Source organism: Eurosta solidaginis, chromosome 3, assembly GCF_040869045.1.
Source record: "Eurosta solidaginis isolate ZX-2024a chromosome 3, ASM4086904v1, whole genome shotgun sequence".
Lineage (NCBI taxonomy): Eukaryota > Metazoa > Arthropoda > Insecta > Diptera > Tephritidae > Eurosta > Eurosta solidaginis.
Genome location: NC_090321.1, coordinates 76,932,947 through 76,952,169, shown reverse-complemented (window position 1 = coordinate 76,952,169; position 19,223 = coordinate 76,932,947). Strand labels below are relative to the sequence as shown.

At 38.3% G+C, this 19,223-nt stretch overlaps 1 protein-coding gene across 7 annotated transcripts in view; it reads right to left on the bottom strand.

The window, feature by feature from the left end:
* Magi (membrane associated guanylate kinase, WW and PDZ domain containing protein magi) overlaps window positions 1–16,169 on the bottom strand; it is a 244,304-nt gene extending 228,135 nt beyond the window's left edge. For all 7 annotated transcript variants that reach the window (XM_067772445.1, XM_067772449.1, XM_067772446.1 and 4 more), the window contains exon 1: window positions 15,928–16,169. The gene's annotated coding sequence lies outside the window, so the exon portion shown is untranslated. The remainder of the gene's footprint in view (window positions 1–15,927) is intronic.
* Between the last annotated feature and the right edge of the window lie 3,054 nt (window positions 16,170–19,223).

Below are 19,223 nucleotides of genomic sequence, written 5' to 3'. Positions count from 1 at the left end.
GTTTTTCGAAAAAAAAATATTTTTGTTATAACCTTTTAACAAAAGGGGACAAACGAAAATTTTTCCTGGAAAACATGGACAAACGATGGGGAAACGACGGACATACGATTTGGCACAATAAAGCGAAAAAAAAATGTTGGGGCTTTTCGAAAAAAAAAATATTTTCGTTATAACCTTTTAACAAAAGGTGGACAAACGAAAATTTTTCCTGGACAAGCAAAATTCTATAACTTTTTCAAAAATTGACCATTTGGGATCTTTTTTTTTTTTAATTTCTTTTTAAATGTACTTTTCGGAAAAAATTCAAAAAAATGTTTAAAGTTTTTTTTTGTAATTTTTCAGTTTTTCGAGATTTTTCGAATTTCGCCCTTTTTTTTCTCATAAAAAAACTTCAATCAATTCTGCAATCATCCCCACTAATCCCGGAGTGGGCCGAGAATTTTTTTTTTATTTAATTGAAAAAAAAAACTTTAAAATTTTGTTTGTAATTTTTCCGAAAAGTAAATTTAAAAACATATTGTTTAAAAAAAAAGATCCCAAACGGTCAATAGCATTTTGAAAACAAAAACGGTGTTTCTTTAAAAATTCATAACGTTTTTTGAGTTGGATGAAAAAATTTGAAAAACTTCTGAAAAACGTCTTTCGTAAGCTAGAAAAAGAAGAAAAACTTTCAGCCAATTCTAAAGGGGTCGGGTTCAAAATTGGTCGAAATGGGATGGAATACCTCATATATATTGTTTGGGGTTTTTCGAAAAAAAAATATTTTTGATATAACCTTTTAACAAAAGGTGGACAAACGAAAATTTTTCCTGGACAAACGATGGACAAACGAATGGCATTTGGTTTTTTTAATTACTCGGCAACTTCACACACGATTTTTATTCTCAGTTGAGCAGAGCTCACAAAGTATATTAACTTTGCTTGGATAACGGTTGGTTGTACAGGTATAAAGGAATCGAGATAGATATAGACTTCCATATATCAAAATCATCAGTATCGAAAAAAAATTTGATTGAGCCATGTCCGTCCGTCTGTCCGTTAACACGATAACTTCAGTAAATTTTGAGGTATCTTGATGAAATTTGGTATGTAGATTCCTGGGCACTCATCTCAGATCGCTATTTAAAATGAACGGTATCGTACTATAACCACGCCCACTTTTTCGATATCGAAAATTTCGAAAAACCGAAAAAATGCGATAATTCATTGCCAAAGGCGGTTAAAGCGATGAAACTTGGTAGATGGGTTGACGTTATGACGCAAAATAGAAAATTAGTAAGATTTTGGACAATGGGCGTGGCACCGCCCACTTTTACAAGAAGGTAATTTAAAAGTTTTGCAAGCTGTAATTTGGCAGTCGTTGAAGATATCATGATGAAATTTGACAGGAACGTTACTACTATTACTATATATGTGCTAAATAAAAATCAGCAAAATTGGATGAAGAACACGCCCACTTTTTAAAAAAAAATTTTTTTTAATTCAAATTTTAACAAAAAATTTAATATCTTTACTGTATATAAGTAAATTAAGTCAAAATTCAACTCCAGTAATGATATGATGCAACAAAATACAAAAATAAAAGAAAATTTCAAAATGGGCGTGGCTCCGCCCATTTTAATTTAGTTTGTCTAGAATACTTTTAATGCCATAAGTCGAACAAAAATTTACCAATCCTTCTCAAATTTGGTAGGGGCATAGATTCTATGACGGTAACTGTTCTCTGTGAAAATGGGCGAAATCGGTGGAAGCCACGCCCAGTTTTTATACACAGTCCACCGTCTGTCCTTCCGCTCGGCCGTTAACACAATAACTTGAGCAAAAAAGGATATATCTTTACTAAACTTAGCCCACGTACTTATCTGAACTCACTTTATCTTGGTATAAAAAATGGCCGAAATCCGACCATAACCACGCCCACTTTATCGATATCGAAAATTACGAAAAATCAAAAAAAATGCCATAATTCTATACCAAATACGAAAAAGGGATGAAACATGGTAACTGGATTGGTTTATTGACGCAAAATATAACTTTGGAAAAAACTTTGTAAAATGGGTGTGACACCTACCATATTAAGTAGAAGAAAATGAAAAAGTTCTACAAGGCGAAATCAACAGCCCTTGGAATCTTGGCAGGAATACTGTTAGTGGTATTGCATATATAAATAAATTAGCAGTACCCGACAGATGATTTTCTCGATCACCTGGTCCACATTTTGGTCGATATCGCGAGAACGCCTTCACATATACATCTAAGGGCCACTCGCTTTTAAAACCCTCATTAATACCTTTAATTTGATATCCATATCGTACAAACACATTCTAGAGTCACCCCTGGCCCGCCCTAATGGCGATATCTCGAAAAGGCGTCCACCTATAGACCTAATGCCCACTCCCTCTTAAAATGCTCAGTAACACCTTTCGTTTGATACCCATATCGTACAAACATTCTAGAGTCAACCCTGGCCCACCCTAATGGCGATATCTCGAAAAGGCGTCCACCTATAGACCTAATGTCCACTCCCTCTTAAAATGCTCAGTAACACCTTTCGTTTGATACCCATATCGTACAAACATTCTAGAGTCACCCCTGGCCCACCCAAATGGCGATATTTCGAAAAGGCGTCCACCTATAGACCTAATGCCCACTCCCTCTTAAAGTGCTCAGTAACACCTTTCGTTTGATACCCATATCGTACAAACATTCTAGAGTCACCCCTGGCCCACCCTAATGGCGATATCTCGAAAAGGCGTCCACCTATAGACCTAATGCCCACTCCCTCTTAAAATGCTCAGTAACACCTTTCGTTTGATACCCATATCGTACAAACATTCTAGAGTCACCCTTGGTCCACCTTTATGGCGATATCTCGAAAAGGCGTCCACCTATAGAACTAAGGATTACTCCCTTTTAAAATACTCATTACCATCTTTCATTTGATACCTATATCATACAAACACATTCTAGAGTCACCCCTGGCCCACCCTAATGTCGATATCTCGAAAAGGCGTCCACCTATAGACCTAATGCCCACTCCCTCTTAAAATGCTCAGTAACACCTTTCGTTTGATACCCATATCGTACAAACATTCTAGAGTCACCCTTGGTCCACCTTTATGGCGATATCTCGAAAAGGCGTCCAGCTATAGAACTAAGGATTACTCCCTTTTAAAATACTCATTACCACCTTTCATTTGATACCCATATCGTACAAACACATTCTAGAGTCACCCTGGCCCACCCTAATGGCGATATCTCGAAAAGTCGTCCGTCCACCTATAGACATAATGCCCACTCCCTCTTAAAATGCTCAGTAATACCTTTCGTTTGATACCCATATCGTACAAACATTCTAGAGTCGCCCCTGGCCCACCCTAATGGCGATATCTCGAAAAGGCGTCCACCTATAGACCTAATGCCCACTCCCTCTTAAAATGCTCAGTAACACCTTTCGTTTGATACCCATATCTTACAAACATTCTAGAGTCACCCTTGGTCCACCTTTATGGCGATATCTCGAAAAGGCGTCCACCTATAGAACTAAGGATTACTCCCTTTTAAAATATTCATTACCACCTTTCATTTGATACCCATATCGTACAAACACATTCTAGAGTCACCCCTGGCCCACCCTAAGGGCGATATCTCGAAAAAGCGTCCACCTATAGACCTAATGCCCACTCCCTCTTAAAATGCTCAGTAACACCTTTCGTTTGATACCCATATCGTACAAACACATTCTAGAGTCACCCCTGGCCCACCCTAATGACGATATCTCGAAAAGGCGTCCACCTATAGACCTCATGCCCACTCCCTCTTAAAATGCTCAGTAACACCTTTCGTTTGATACCCATATCGTACAAACACATTCTAGAGTCACCCCTGGCCCACCCTAATGACGATATCTCGAAAAGGCGTCCACCTATAGACCTCATGCCCACTCCCTCTTAAAATGCTCAGTAACACCTTTCGTTTAATACCCATGTCGTACAAACATTCTAGAGTCACCATTGGTTCACCTTTATGGCGATATCTCGAAAAGGCGTCCACCTATAGAACTAAGGATTACTCCCTTTTAAAATACTCATTACCATCTTTCATTTGATACCCATATCATACAAACACATTCTAGAGTCGCCCCTGGCCCACCCTAATGGCGACATTTCGAAAAGGCGTCAACCTATAGAACTAAGGATTACTCCCTTTTAAAATACTCATTACCACCTTTCATTTGATACCCATATCGTACAAACACATTCCAGAGTCACCCTGGCCCACCCTAATGGCGATATCTCGAAAAGTCGTCCACCTATAGACCTAATGCCCACTCCCTCTTAATGTGCTCAGTAATACCTTTCGTTTGATACCCATATGGTACAAACATTCTAGAGTCACCCCTGGCCCACCCTAATGACGATATCTAGAAAAGGCGTCCACCTATAGACCTCATGCCCACTCCCTCTTAAAATGCTCAGTAACACCTTTCGTTTGATACCCATATCGTACAAACACATTCTAGAGTCACCCCTGGCCCACCCTAATGACGATATCTCGAAAAGGCGTCCACCTATAGACCTCATGCCCACTCCCTCTTAAAATGCTCAGTAACAACTTTCGTTTGATACCCATATGGTACAAACATTCTAGAGTCCCCCTTGGTCCACCTTTATGGCGATATCTCGAAAAGGCGTCCACCTATAGAACTAAGGATTACTCCCTTTTAAAATACTCATTACCATCTTTCATTTGATACCCATATCATACAAACACATTCTAGAGTCACCCCTGGCCCACCCTAATGGCGACATTTCGAAAAGGCGTCTACCTATAGAACTAAGGATTACTCCCTTTTAAAATACTCATTACCACCTTTCATTTGATACCCATATCGTACAAACACATTCCAGATTCACCCTGGCCCACCCTAATGGCGATATCTCGAAAAGTCGTCCACCTATAGACCTAATGCCCACTCCCTCTTAAAATGCTCAATAATACCTTTCGTTTGATACCCATATCGTACAAACATTCTAGAGTCACCCCTGGCCTACCCTAATGGCGATATCTCGAAAAGGCGTCCACCTATAGACCTAATGCCCACTCCCTCTTAAAATGCTCAGTAACACCTTTAGTTTGATACCCAAATCGTAAAAACATTCTAGAGTCACCCTTGGTCCACCTTTATGGCGATATCTCGAAAAGGCGTCCACCTATAAAACTAAGGATTACTCCCTTTTAAAATACTCATTACCACCTTTCATTTGATACCCATATCGTACAAACATATTCTAGAGTCACCCTGGCCCACCCTAATGGCGATATCTCGAAAAGTCGTCCACCTATAGACCTAATGCCCACTCCCTCTTAAAATGCTCAGTAATACCTTTCGTTTGATACCCATATCGTACAAACATTCTAGAGTCACCCTTGGTCCACCTTTATGGCGATATCTCGAAAAGGCGTCCACCTATAGAACTAAGGATTACTCCCTTTTAAAATAATCATTACCACCTTTCATTTGATACCCAGATCGTACAAACACATTCTAGAGTCACCCCTGGCCCACCCTAATGGCGATATCTCGAAAAGGCGTCCACCTATAGACCTAATGCCCACTCCCTCTTAAAATGCTCAGTAACACCTTTCGTTTGATACCCATATCGTACAAACACATTCTAGAGTCACCCCTGGCCCACCCTAATGACGATATCTCGAAAAGGCGTCTACCTATAGACCTCATGCCCACTCCCTCTTAAAATGATCAGTAACACCTTTCGTTTGATACCCATATCGTACAAACATTCTAGAGTCACCCTTGGTCCACCTTTATGGCGATATCTCGAAAAGGCGTCCACCTATAGAACTAAGGATTCCTCCCTTTTAAACTACTCATTACCATCTTTCATTTGATACCCATATCATACAAACACATTCTAGAGTCACCCCTGGCCCACCCTAATGGCGATATCTCGAAAAGGCGTCCACCTATAGACCTAATGCCCACTCCCTCTTAAAATGCTCAGTAACACCTTTCGTTTGATACCCATATCGTACAAACACATTCTAGAGTCACCCCTGGCCCACCCTAATGGCGATATCTCGAAAAGGCGTCCACCTATAGACCTAATGCCCACTCCCTCTTAAAATGCTCAGTAACACCTTTCGTTTGATACCCATATCGTACAAACACATTCTAGAGTCACCCCTGGCCCACCCTAATGGCGATATCTCGAAAAGGCGTCCACCTATAGACCTAATGCCCACTCCCTCTTAAAATGCTCAGTAACACCTTTCGTTTGATACCCATATCGTACAAACACATTCTAGAGTCACCCCTGGCCCACCCTAATGACGATATCTCGAAAAGGTGTCCACCTATAGACCTAATGCCCACTCCCTCTTAAAATGCTCAGTAACACTTTTCTTTTGATACCCACATCGTACAAACATTCTAGAGTCATCCCTGGCCCACCCTAATGGCGATATCTCGAAAAGGCGTCCACCTATAGACCTAATGCCCACTCCCTCTTAAAATCCTCAGTAACACCTTTCATTTGATTCCCATATCGTACAAACACATTCTAGAGACACCCCTGGTCCACCTTTATGGCGATATCTCGAAACGGCGTCCACCTATGGAACTAAGGATCACTCCTTCTCAAAATACTCATTAACAGCTTTCATTTGATACCCATATCGTACAAACATATTCTAGAGTCACCCCTGGTCCACCTTTATGGCGATTTCTCGAAAAGGCGTTCACATATAGAACTAAAGCCCATTCCCTTTTAAAATACTCATTACCACCTTTCATTTGATACCCATATCGTACAAACACATTCTAGAGTCAGCCCTGGTCCACCTTTATGGCGATATCCCTAAATGGCGTCCATCCATAGAACTACGGCCTACTCTCTCTTAAAATACTCTTTAATACCTTCCATTTGATACACATGTCATACAACCACATTCCAGGGTTACCCTAGGTTCATTTTCCTACATGGTGATTTTCCTTATTTTGTTTCCATAGCTCTCAACTGAGTATGTAATGTTCGGTTACACCCGAACTTAGCCTTCCTTACTTGTTTTCAAATAACTTTTTAACAATAGCTGGACAAACGAAAAATTTTCCTGGACAAACATGGACAAACGATGGGGAAACGACGGACATACGATTTAGCACATAAAGCGAAAAAAAATGTTTGGGGTTTTTCGAAAAAAAAAATTTTTTTGTTATAACTTTTTAACAAAAGGTGGACACACGAAAATTTTTCCTGGACAAACGTGGGCAAACGATGGACAAACGAATGGCATTTAGTTTTTTTAATTACTCGCAAACGGAGGTGCCAACTTCAAACACGATTTTTTTTAAATAACTTTTTAACAAAAGGTGGACAAACGAAAATTTTTCCTGGACAAACATGGACAAACGATGGGAAAACGACGGACATACGATTTAACACAATAAAGCGAAAAAAATTTCTTTGGGGTTTTTCGAAAAAAAATATTTTTGTTATAACTTTGTAACAAAAAGTGGACAAACGAAAATTTTTCCTGGACAAACATGGACAAACGATGGGGAAACGACGGACATACGATTTAGCACAATAAAGCGAAAAAAAAAAAATTTTGGGGTTTTTCGAAAAAAAAAATTTTTTTTGTTATAACTTTTTAACAAAAGGTGGAAAAACGAAAATTTTTCCTGGAAAAACGTGGACAAACGATGCGGAAACGACGGACATACGATTTAGCACAATAAAGCGAAAAAAATGTTTGGGGTTTTTCGAAAAAAAAAATATTTTTGTTATAACTTTTTAAAAAAAGGTGGACAAACGAAAATTTTTCCTGGACAAGCACGGACAAACGATGGGCAAACGACGGGCATACGATTTGGCACAATAAAGCGAAAAAAAATGTGGGGTTTTTCGAAAAAAAAAGTTTTTGTTATAACTTTTTAACAAAAGGTGGACAAACGAAAATTTTTCCTGGACAAACATGGACAAACGATGGACATACGATTAGCACAATAAAGCGAAAAAAAAAATTTGGGAATTTTCGAAAAAAAAAATATTTTTGTTATAACTTTTTAACAAAAGGTGGACAAACGAAAAATTTTCCTGGACAAACGATGGTCAAACGACGGACATACGATTTAGCACAATAAAGCGAAAAAAAAATTTTGTGGTTTTTCGAAAAAAAAAATATTTTTGTTATAACTTTTTAACAAAAGGCGGACAAACGAAAATTTTTCCTGCACAAACATGGGGAAACGACGGACATACGATTTAGCAGAATAAAGCGAAAAAAAAAATTTGGGGTTTTTCAAAGAAAAAAAATATTTTTGTTATAACTTTTTAACAAAAAGTGGACAAACGAAAAATTTTCCTGGATAAACGTGGACAAACGATGGACAAACGAATGGCATTTGGTTTTTTTAATTACTCGCAAATGGAGGTGCCGACTTCACACACGATTTTTGTTTTTTTGAAATCACTTTTTAACAAAAGGTGGACAAACGAAAATGTTTCCTGGACAAACATGGACAAACGATGGGGAAATGACGGACATACGATTTAGTACAATAAAGCGAAAAAAAAATTTTGTGGTTTTTCGAAAAAAAAAATGTTTCTGTTATAACTTAACTTTTTAACAAAAGGTGGACGAACGAAAATTTTTCCTGGACAAACATGGACAAACGATGGGGAAACGACGGACATACGATTTAGCACAATAAAGCGAAAAAAAAATTTTGGGGTCTTTCAAAAAAAAAAAAATATTTTTGTTATAGCTTTTTAACAAAAGGTGGACAAACGAAAATTTTTCCTGGACAAACATGGACAAACGATGGTCAAACGACGGATATACGATTTAGCACAATAAAGCGAAAAAAAAATTTTGGGGTCTTTCAAAAAAAAAAAATATTTTTGTTATAACTTTTTAACAAAAGGCGGACAAACTAAAATTTTTCCTGCACAAACATGGGCAAACGACGGGCATACGATTTAGCACAATAAAGCGAAAAAAAGTTGGGGTTTTTCGAAAAAAAAAAATATTTTTGTTATAACTTTTTAACAAAAGGGGCACAAACGAAAAATTTCCCTGGACAAACGAATGGCATTTGGTTTTTTTAATTACTCGAAAAGGGAGGTGCCAACTTCACACACAATTTTTTTTTTTAAATAAATTTTTAACAAAAGGAGGACAAACGAAAATTTTTCCTGAACAAACATGGACAAACGATGGTCAAACGACGGACATACGATTTAGCACAATAAAGCGAAAAAAAATGTTTGGGGTTTATCGAAAAAAAAATATTTTTGTTATAGCTTTTTAACAAAAGGTGGAAAAACGAAAATTATTCCTGGACAAACATGGGCAAACGATGGTCAAACGACGGATATACGATTTAGCACAATAAAGCGAAAAAAAAATTTTGGGGTCTTTCAAAAAAAAAAAATATTTTTGTTATAACTTTTTAACAAAAGGCGGACAAACTAAAATTTTTCCTGCACAAACATGGGGAAACGACGGACATACGATTTAGCATAATAAAGCGAAAAAAATTTGGGGTTTTTCGAAAAAAAAAAATATTTTTGTTATAACTTTTTAACAAAAGGTGGACAAACCAAAAATTTCCCTGGACAAACGAATGGCATTTGGTTTTTTTAATTACTCGAAAAGGGAGGTGCCAACTTCGCACACAATTTTTTTTTTAAATAAATTTACAACAAAAGGTGGACAAACGAAAATTTTTCCTGGACAAACGATGGACAAACGAATGGCATATGATTTTTTTAATTACTCGGAAATGGAGGTGCCAACTTCACACACGATTTTTTTTTTTTTTTTTTTTGAATAACTTTTTAACAAAAGGTGGACAAACGCAAATTTTTCCTGGACAAACATGGACAAACGATGGGGAAACGACGGACATACGATTTAGCACAATAGAGCGAAAAAAAAATGTTGGGGTTTTTCGACCAAAAAATTTTTTTGTTATAACTTTTTAACAAAAGGTGGACAAACGAAAAATTTCCCTGGACAAACGATGGACAAACGAATGGCATTTGGTTTTTTTAATTACTCGAAAAAGGAGGTGCCAACTTCGCACACAATTTTTTTTTTTAAATAAATTTACAAGAAAAGGTGGACAAACGAAAATTTTTCCTGGACAAACGAATGGCATATGATTTTTTTAATTACTCGGAAATGGAGGTGCCAACTTCACACACGATTTTTTTTTTTTTTTTTTTTGAATAACTTTTTAACAAAAGGTGGACAAACGCAAATTTTTCCTGGACAAACATGGACAAACGATGGGGAAACGACGGACATACGATTTAGCACAATAGAGCGACAAAAAAAATTTTGGGGTTTTTCGAAAAAAAAATATTTTTGTTATAACTTTTTAAAAAAAGGTGGACAAACGAAAATTTTTGCTGGACAAACGAATGGCATTTGGTTTTTTTAATTACTCGGAAATGGAGGTGCCAACTTCACACACGATTTTTCTTTTTAAATAACTTTTTAACAAAAGGTGGACAAACGAAAAATTTTCCTGGACAAACGAATGGCATTTGGTTTTTTTAATTACTCGCAAATGGAGGTGCCAACTTCACACACGATTTTTTTTTAATAACTTTTTAACAAAAGTTGGACAAACGAAAATTTTTCCTGAACAAACATAGACAAACGATGGGCAAACGACTGACATACGATTTAACACTATAAAGCGACAAAAAAAATTTTGAGGTTTTTCGAAAAAAAAAATATTTTTGTTATAACTTTTTAAAAAAAGGTGGACAAACGAATATTTTTGCTGGACAAACGATGGACAAACGAATGGCATTTGGTTTTTTTAATTACTCGGAAATGGAGGTGCCAACTTCACACACGATTTTTCTTTTTAAATAACTTTTTAACAAAAGGTGGACAAACGCAAATTTTTCCTGGACAAACGTGGACAAACGAATGGCATTTGGTTTTTTTAATTACTCGGAAATGGAGGTGCCAACTTCACACACGATTTTTTTTTTTAAATAACTTTTTAACAAAAGGTGGACAAACGAAAATTTTTCCTGGACAAACATAGACAAACGATGGGCAAACGACTGACATACGATTTAACACAATAAAGCGACAAAAAAAATTTTGAGGTTTTTCGAAAAAAAAAAATATTTTTGTTATAACTTTTTAAAAAAATGTGGACAAACGAAAATTTTTGCTGGACAAACGTGGACAAACGAATGGCATTTGGTTTTTTTAATTACTCGGAAATGGAGGTGCCAACTTCACACACGATTTTTTTTTTTTTAAATAACTTTTTAACAAAAGGTGGACAAACGAAAATTTTTCTTGGACAAACATGGACAAACGATGGGGAAACGACCGCCATACGATTTAACACAATAAAGCGAAAAAAACTTTTTGGGGTTTTTCGAAAAAAAAAAATTTTGTTATAACTTTTTAACAAAAGGTGGACAAACGAAAATTCTTCCTGGACAAACATGGACAAACGGTGGACAAACGAATGAGATATGGTTTTTGTAATTACTCGCACATGTAGGTGCCAACTTCACAGAGCTAACTAAAAGACTTGAGAAAAATGTGCGAAATACTGGTTATACTAAAAGAGTATAATTTTTTTTTTATAAAAATCTATAGGGCAACAGTGAGGTCCGTGACGCATTACCTGAACCCAACATTTCAGCAGATTCTGATTCCGAAAATGAGAACTAGTTCTAAGTTTGCAATAATATCTTCGATAAAAAAAACATTAGTGTATATGAAATTTAATTGGGGCTAAGATACTTGGCTTGGATAGTGGTTCCAGGCTCTGGATCAGGGACTGTTATCAGTCCTAGACCGGCCATAGTGACGAATGTCTTGCGTGATTAGTTATCACGTCCTGCACGAGGTGCCCCTGCTTCTACTGATAATGGCGGATCTAGAGAGGACAACTCGATAAAGCCCGCACCCCTGAGTCATTGTGCCGAGCTCAGGGGAGGGAGGACTCTTTAAGAGTCAAGATCGGTACACAACGGTGACGAACTGGATTGTTTAGGGCTTTTGATTATTGACATTCACTTTTGACTTAACGACTTTGGGCTGGTAGGTGCGGTATTCTGTCACCTTAGTATGTAGGGGTGAAACTCTACCGAAATGGCTGGTAGGCTAATGCTGCACCTGCCCACGTCCCGTTTAAACCGTGGCGGGCCTCAGGGTACGTTCCGGCTCCGTCGCCGTAGTTGGTGGTGTAGGTGCGGTTGAAAATTTTCGCGCTTCGCGTCTGGTCTGGCTCTGAACGCATTACTCATAAGGTAATGCGTCAACCCTCGCGTGGCCTCCCTGCATAGCATAGATAACCACGGGACCGTTGAAGGGCGACTACGCAATCGGCTCCGGATAGCGGCACTCTGCCTTGAAAAAGGCGGAGTGGATATAGTCCTTGGCCAGGAGCTGTGGCTGAGTAGTAACGGCAGTAAGATTTCTGGATTAAGGACTGGAAAATTCAACACCTTGGTGCATCGGGAGGCAAGTAGGCCTAGATCCTGTGTGCTTGTTAAAAAAGAAATTAAAGCTCTTATTCTCTCTAATTTCTGCAATGCTGACGGAACCACGGTCTGCCTCGAGCGAGGAAGTAATGAAATGTGGGTGGTCTCAGCGTACATGCCCCACGGGGATGTAGCGGTACCACCACCTGCGATGCTGGGCGAAATCACCGCTGAAGCAAGGCGGAGAGGTGTTGGCGTGATTATCGGTGCTGATGCTAATGCCCATCATAGCATCTGGGGAAGCTCGGATACCAACACTAGAGGTGAGTCTTTATTTACTTTTATTGTAGATGAGGGACTTTGTATGACCCGACTTTTATTACTGCGGTAAGGGAGGAGGTCCTGGACCTCACCCTGGTTAGTGAAGAACTGGAAGGTCGGATATCTGGCTGGAGGGTTCTGAACGAGCACTCCTCTGATCACCGATATATTCAGTTCTCGGTGAACGAAGAACGTCCCGGTAAAATATCTTTTAGGAACCCTAAAAGTACTAACTGGGACTTGTATTGTAGGAAGCTAGGAGAGCTATTGCCTGCGGCGCCTACCGTTAGTTCGGACCTGTCCGAATCTGAGATAGACGTTCTTGTGGAAAACTTCACTTCGGAAAACAATAGCGCCTTTCAGCTGTCCTGCACATTGAAAACTTACAGGGGGAAGGGCAAGCCGCCCTGGTGGTCGGATTCTCTTGACGACCTAAGAGCGTCCAGTCGGCGGCTCTTCAATAGAGCCAGGAGGAGTAAATTACCCTCGGACTAGGAGCTCTATAAGGTGAGTCTGGTGGACTTATAAATATGAAATAAGGCTAGCCAAGCGAGATGCATGGAGAAGCTTCTGCGAAAACGTAGAAGGCTGCAATGAATCCGCGAGGCTTAGAAAAATACTCTCTAGGAATCCCGCTCCTCTGGGGTATCTGAGAGAGGATGGTGGGGACTGGTCGATGAGTAGCGAGGAGTCCCTAAGGCTTTTACTGGACAATCATTTCCCGATGTCCCAGTTCCGCAGGAATCTTTGCCTGCATGGTCGGCGGTCGTTGGGCGGATACCACGTCTTGCAGGGTAGCAAGATCTTTCTGGCCAAAAGTGGATGGCAGGAGGTCTGCTGAAATAGTGGGGTTCACTAAGGCTCACCTATCAATGGTCATTGGGGTTTTGACAGGGCATTGTCCCATGGGTATCCATGCCGTACGTCTCAACATACTGGAAAATCCATCCTGCTGCAGTTGTATGGAGGATGGTGAGTTGGAATCACCAAATCACTTTATGCTTGATTGTCCAGCTTTTGCCAGAACTAGGCGAAAGTAGTTCGGTCGCGACTCACTTGGATCTCCCGATGATATATCCAAAGTTGAGATCGGTATCATTCGGAGCTTTATCGTTGCTACCCAACGATTCTCTAAGTAGCTAGATCTAAGTCACCGTTATTTTTGGTGTATGTGGTATCACAACGGACCTTCGTGTTGTCCCACTGAGCTATCCTTATCAGGGCAGCTACCACCTAACCTATCCTATGAAATTTAATTTAATGTGTAACTTTTTTCATTTACATACTTTCTGAGTCACAGCCACAGATGTTGATGAATTCGCCAACGAAATTGGCCTGCAGGAATTTTTTTTACGTATTTTGAAGTTAAGGCCATACCATGACTAGTTGGGCCAATTTTTATGGCGTATTCGGACTCAGCACATAAAAAGGCACAGAAAACATGAGTCGCATTACGTTATCCGACTACTTTGAATTTTTTTGTATAGCTATGTTAACAAAAAATTAGATCAGTTTTTAAAACTTTTGTTGTGCCAGAAAAATGAATGTGCTAAATCTCGAAGAATAAAGGTGATGCGAGCAAAGCAGTTATTTCAGTTGATAGAGCATATTGTGAGTATAATTTATTGATACATTTTTACATTAAAAACTAACACTTCTAATTTTAAGGGAGCAATAAACCTTGAAACTCTATTTCCCAACATTTTCATTTTGGCACAGTCATGCTTCTGGCAAGCGAGCGAGGATACATTACGTATGTCGGGGTTGATTCTGGATAAGAGTTTAACCTGTTACAGTATCCAGATAGACGCGTTTCTATCTCCGCTTTTAGGACCTGAAGGCGAAATTGAAAATTTTACTTTTCTCAAAAGATATAGGCAAATTATCTGTTCAAATTCTCATGTGGTTGTTATATTTTGCCAGATTTGTTGTACACACACACACCAATGCAGAAAGGTGTTCGGCGCTGATATAATTTTGATCCTCAAACCGGTGTTGGACACACCCAGGGTTTTTCTTTTTAAATCGCTGCCAAAGGTGTTATGTGCAAAAAAAGACATTTACATAAACCTGAAAAATGGCCCCGGAGCCCTCCGAAACCGGTGGTGTATCCATAGTTTTTTGCGCAGAACACCATTCTGCGTTAGCGGCCTTCTGCCGCGCTTATACAAAATTACCCTGGGTGGGTCCAACACCGGTTTGGAGACAAAACCATATCCGCGCAAACCACTTATGGGTAATTCTTTACTTTAGCTCACAACTGCTAAAACTCCTCCAAAAATATTGGGAGAGTGTCAAAAGACGCGTTATGAACCCAGGATCACGAATCCGAAAGCGGAAATGTGAAATTTTATTACTTTTCGGAGATATTTGCAAACCAAATTGATAATTTTCATGTGGTTGTTGTAATTTTGATGAGATTGGGGTACCCACAAGAAAAACTGTGGGTAAAAGTGTTTTGCGCGGATATAGTATTGGTCTCCAAACCGGTGTTGGACCGACCCAGGGTAATAATTTATAAGCGCGGCCGAAGGCCGCCAATGCAGAAAGATGTTCTGCGCAAAAATACTATGGATCCCTCTCCCGGTTTTGGAGGTATCTGGGCCATTTTTGGTTTTTTTTTGGAAATCTTTTGACAGAAACTAATTTTTAAATTTTCGTTTTCGGATTCGTGGACCTGGGTTGATAACGCTAAAGTAAAGAATTACCGGTCCATCACATTCATGGATAGAATACGACTTTTTTGTTTGCTAAATAACTTAGCTCTAAAAACACCATGTATTACAAACCAATTCTACAATTAGCAATAACATATACATAGATATATGTCCATATACTGGCTAGCGTTATGTATATATCTACCGCAGCCACCTGTAATATTACACTTGGCTAGCACCTGTATCGGGTATTTTCACCCGGGCTGAATCATCCCCTTCACGCATATAACCGACATCAGAACCAAATTCTAGGGAAATTTTTTGCTTACACTTATGTTTATGGGTTAATAACCCATTTCTGTCGCAAAATCTACATATTTTTATAATTTACAAGGACTAATCGAAATATTCTAATCTAAATTTAATTTAAATGTAATTTAATCAAAACACACCTGTTAATTTTCATGTAATTCGTGTTGCATTCTTTCGCCAACCCTTCTCATCAAAGTACTTAATGCATATAAATTAGGCAAACTCGCACCCAGCCTTAACACGCTTTTCAATCTTAATAATTTTCAGTAAGTTTCGCGGAATAATTTTGTAGAGTTTATAACATAATTTCATGCAAAAAATTAAAGAATTTAATAAAAACATAAAATCAAAACAAAAAAGCGTTTGAAAATCGCCTGCCCATTTTTTCGGAACAAGAAGCAAATATGACAAAAGAAGTTTCCGAAACTGCAGCATGCGAATTGTAGTAGAATGATTGCTTCTTGAAGCGTTCCTTTACTCGCACGAGTCCAATTTCGGATAAGAAAATGAAGGAATAAAGCCGTCACAGTAAAACAAAAGCTGTTTTTTTCACATCTATTACAGCTATCATCCGGTGGCAAAATCCTGAGCCAGATAAATAATTTTGCATGTAAATGCAACAACAACGATTTGAGCCAGATAAATTCAGATAGAAGTCTGGTTCAATTTGTGAGCCAGATAATTTGTTAATTACTTCTTTTTAGGTTGGCAACGCAGCCTTTAATATACCTACTTTTTCAAAAATAGATGTCGCTGCTTAGCCTTTCGCCGTATGAGTTAAATGAAAAACAGCGGCGACATCTGCCTACCACATTTCACGTGTCCGAAAATTTCACGACATCTGCTTCTCAAGTCTCTCAATGATCCAGAGCATTCCCGTGAGAATTGAGCGATATGGACTGCTAAGCGACAAACTTTAAATACACCCCTGAAATTGCTACGCATAAAATTAGTACTACTAAATTTCAATACGCATTATACTCAGATGTAACTGAAATATGTGTATATGTTTCACCCTCTATGTGTTCTATGCGCGTCCACTATTTATCACAACTGATTCAGCTATATGTTATACACAGAAATACAACAGAGGGGTTGTGTCTCCGCTTTTCGGTGGACCCTGTGCTGTATCTAGCTGTTTAACCACTGCCGCTAGATGGATCTCCTAAGCATTATCTAAGCGAGGATAGGCGTTTTTTTTACGCGCAAACGAAACGTATAAGCGTGTAAAAAAAAAAATACGGCTAAAGCTTGAAACACAATGTCGAGCGACGACGATATGCGTCGCGTCGGACGATGACATTTTTCAAATTACGCCCAGACATTTCGTCTACTTAAAACACAATGCCGGGCGAAATTGACGCTGTTTATTCAGAGTGGCCATTATTTAGAAATAAAGATGAAAACAATTAAAACTTTTTTAATTCTCTGCTTTAGCACTTGACTGCTAAAACACGCCCAAATTGTTAAGAAATTAACAAAACAAAACAAAAATGTAAAGAAATTAAATTAAAAATTATATGTAAAGAAAAAAAAAATGTGTTTTTGGATATTATGTTTTCTTTTTTTATACCTAAAAAATTGAACAGCAGCAACCCTTGGGATGTTTGTCGTCATCGCGCGGCGGTGACGATAGAATTAAATCTATCGTCGCACAATGACGACGCGTAAATTTCGCTCTTGGCGTTCATTGTGTTCACCTTCATGTAATTATGGAGATTCTATTTTTGACAAGGCGATGTTCGTCGCGTTTATTTCGCGGCGTCAGGGCATTGTGTTTCAAGCTTAATGAACATGGGCCGCTTTTTAGAAATTCTTTGCAGGCCTCGAATCAGAGACTGATTCCTCTAGTGTCAAAATTAAGCAACATCAATAACATTACACAATGAATAAAACATTAACCGCCGAGGTGTGGTTGTTATAGCAGTGCTTCGCCATCCAATAGGTACGACCAATCACAAATTGTCATCAATGTCATCTTAAAGGCGTTGGTTCCGCAATAAAGTTAAAAAGATGGTTGGCATTGTGAATGATAACTAAGTGTGTTAGCAATAACTGTACCGCGGAATTAAGTATAGATAACTGAACAGATTGAACCGTTTATTAAGAATGATGAAATATGAAAATTACAAGCGCAAAATGATGACACAAAATTGAAAGAAAAATACTGGTACATATATGTATGTGACAGTGCTGCCATACAGTCAAGATAAAATTTCCTTCAGTTGACGGGACGTAACGTTTCATTTGTTTGATGACGTTTGGTAAAACATTCCAAGGAGTAATCCTAAACAAAGTGTGATATCTTCTGCATAGACGTCAAAATTCCAAAGTGATTGAATCACCTGATTTGTATTTCACTATCGCTGTCTCATTCTGTATCTCTTTCTATCACCCGCTGAAGATAGGCGCCGCCATATTGAACACCCTGTCAAAACGCTAAAAAGTAGCCATATTTAACATCCTGTCAGGCATTTGACAGATAAGATATCACACTTAGTTATCATTCACAATGATGGTTGGTGTCATGTTGGGACACATTGCAAACAGGACATACATTAGGGGGACTCATAGGGGGAAAGCATATAAACTTATAAGGTGTAAAATTATATCCATTTACACACGCTGTTATATGAACGCACCTAGTAATACCAAAGAGGATAAATACAATAAGAGCCGTCACTCGTTATTTTTTTGGCATTTACTCGATGTATACTGAAAGGTAGTCGCTACTTTTTTTTTTGGGCGAGATGTTTATAAATGTCTTCTATACATTTTCGTGGGGTATTTGTGTTTATTTTTCGACTGTATTTAATTAATTTATTTAATTCTCTTCCCAAAAATCACATTTGCACAAGGGGCCTACGCGGCATGGATAAATGCGAGACAATTAAAAATTTCCCTCTCAGAAAACATTCGGCATCAATTTTTTCAATTTCCAGCGAGATACTCGCCACAAAATAACGAGTGACGGCTCTTATTGTATTTATCCCCTTTGGTAATACTCTTGATAAACTTGATTGTCTATCAGCTGTATTATTGCCAAATAAAAATGTTTTGATTGTGATACAAATTAAAAAATGCCAAGATTAAGTGAAAAATCAAAACTAAAACGTCTTTACTAAGATATTCTTGTAAATTACTTGCTGATGTTGGAGATTTCTGATGAAAATGCCTGCTGTAATGTCTGCAAGGTTGCATTCCTTTGAGTTTATCGCGTTTACACAATAGGGGGACTCATGAAAGCATATAAACTTATAAGGTGTAAAATTATATCCATTTACACACGCTGTTATATGAACGCACCTAGTAATACTAGCCGTGTTTTTTAACACGCGCGTATACGTTTCGTTTGCGCGTGTTAAAAAACGCCTATCTTCGCTTAGATAATGCTTAGGAGACCCATCTAGCGGCTGTGGTAAAACAACTAGCTACA